Source organism: Delphinus delphis, chromosome 8, assembly GCF_949987515.2.
Source record: "Delphinus delphis chromosome 8, mDelDel1.2, whole genome shotgun sequence".
In the NCBI taxonomy this organism is placed as follows: domain Eukaryota; kingdom Metazoa; phylum Chordata; class Mammalia; order Artiodactyla; family Delphinidae; genus Delphinus; species Delphinus delphis.
Window position 1 is genome coordinate 44,306,077 of NC_082690.1, and position 2,335 is coordinate 44,308,411.

At 37.4% G+C, this 2,335-nt stretch overlaps 1 non-coding gene across 1 annotated transcript; it reads left to right on the forward strand.

The window, feature by feature from the left end:
* The first annotated feature begins 1,189 nt into the window (after positions 1-1,189).
* On the forward strand, positions 1,190-1,321 carry LOC132430373 (small nucleolar RNA SNORA24). The gene has a single exon (XR_009520468.1). It is a non-coding gene; the product is annotated as a small nucleolar RNA SNORA24 (small nucleolar RNA).
* The last annotated feature ends 1,014 nt before the right edge of the window (positions 1,322-2,335 follow it).

Below are 2,335 nucleotides of genomic sequence, written 5' to 3' on the forward strand. Positions count from 1 at the left end.
TACAGCATGCAAATTAAAATACTAGTCTTCCAAAATTGCTTTGGACTGAATCTTCAATCAGATTTAACAAACTGAATTTTTTAAACTAATTTCTTTATATTTATTTTTGGCTGCATTGGGTCTTTGTTGCTGCACACAGGCTTTCTCTAGTCACGGCGAGTGGGGGCTACTCTTCGTTGTGGTGCATGGGCTTCTCATTGTGGTGGCTTCTCTTGTTGTGGATCACGGGCTGTAGGCACGTGGGCTTCAAAAGTTGTGGCACACAGGCTCAGTAGTTGTGGTGCATGGGTTTAGTTGCTCTGCGGCATGTGGGATCTTCCTGGACCAGGGCTTGAACCCGTGTCCCCTGCATTGGCAGGCAGATTCTTAACCATTGGGCCACCAGGGAAGTCCAAAAAACTGAATTTTTAATCAACTATTATATTTTACTTTTCAAAGTAAAGAATTTGTCTTTAAATGGAAGAAACCTTCTTATCTTAGTCTTCTTAGAAGTAGACTCTTTTTGAGGGGAGAGGAAAGTTATTTTCATTCTGAATACCACAAAATACATATAGGCACATATAAATGAAAACATTTTTCAGGCATGAAGTATATATGAATTTAATTTTTTTTCCCATAGATGTACATACTCTGTATTGGCCCTTATATGTCTGTGAGAAAGAGATGAACTACAATTCTTCCAACCATTTAAATAATTGCTAGCTATAAAAAAATTCACAGTAATAAAACTTATTCTTCTTTTATCATAATGTCATCATATGTCTCAAAGGAGAAAGTTGAGAACTATTTAAATGAATAATTAATTTCATGAGAAATTGGTAAAAAATTAAAAAAAGAGGGGGTTGAATTTTAAGTGATAGATGAGTCTTCAGGTTTAAAGAGAGAAAGCATGGAGGATAGAATGATTCTAAAGCCTTTAATATTTCATTAAATAGTATCTTCTTCAAGTCATTTATTGTATCTGAAAATTGGGGAGACGGGAGAATAAAAAAATACATTGGAAGAAAAAGTATTCCTGCAAATCTCCAGCTCAATATATATGTAATTGATTGTTAACCTGACTTTTCCAATTGCTTTAGAGTTTCATCCAAGTGCCACCACAAGCATTCTAAAGAGAGCTTCTGGGAGGGTTAACTGAAAGAAATAGACACCATCAACCCTCCTGGTACCCCTCAAGACTATATGAGAAGTCCATGTATCTTTGGGACCTGTCAGCTGTGGCAAGTCTACCTTCTTAGCCATGGAAGAGCATATTCTCATTTATTGTCAAAGCTGTCACCATTTAATTGGTATCAGATTCTGACTTGTACAAGTAACATTCTTCACTTCAAAAACCCAGAGGGTACTGGGTTATTGGGCAAACACGTAACTACTGTTCAAATGTTTCTAGGAAACTGAACTAATTGTTCCAATGGATGATGAAAAACATAACAAGATATCAAGAAATCCAAAGCGACATGTGTGAAGTCTTATTTAGCATCCTGCAGTACACTGCCAAACGTGATTTTTAATCTTAAGTATGGTATTTAAGTGGAGAATAAATGAGTGCTTCCTTGCTATAAAAAAGACTATATGAGAGGAAAAAAAAGGAAATAAAAGGGTCCATGAATAGAGTTGTAGGAAGTGTAGATATCCTAGTAAAATTTTACATCCTTCCTTCACAAAGGAAGGATAAATGTTGCTCCTCTCATTCCAATAAGGAGGCTCCCAGAGAACAATTTATAGAGATTGGGGTGCACGCAAGAAGACAAGATGGTATCCCCTTCTCTAGGTGGACATCTGCCTATGGCCCTCAAGATCATTTGTGAAAAAGGAAGAGAGGGTGGAGAGACTATGCAAAGTGAAAAGTGGAGACAGCAGTGAGACACGCAACATTCAAACTGTTTGGCATGATAAAGGTGTGGGAATTTCCCATGAGCCAGATAAGAAGGTAAATCGGCTTCAGTAGCCACCTCAGAAGCTGATTCCAGCAACAACGGAAATGATATATTGTGGGGAAAGAGAACTCAAGGAAGGTGTGAAGAGAATGGCTTCCACATTATAAAGCTGTTCAGTGGGAAAACCTACAAAATCTGTGATGACTTCACATGATCCACATGAAAGAGTCACCATTTAAATGCTGGCCATACCCATCTCATTGAAAACCAAGAAGATTACAAAGGCACCAATTAAGTAAAAATATTTCTGCACATTTCCCCATCTCTGATCCTAGAAAAAGGCAGGAGAGGAATTAAAGAGCTGATTTTGCCCTTCTTTACAATGAGACCCTCAGGCTGAGGTTTAGAAAAAGTTATGCAGAAGGAAGAATATGAACTTAAAATACTCAACTGATTTA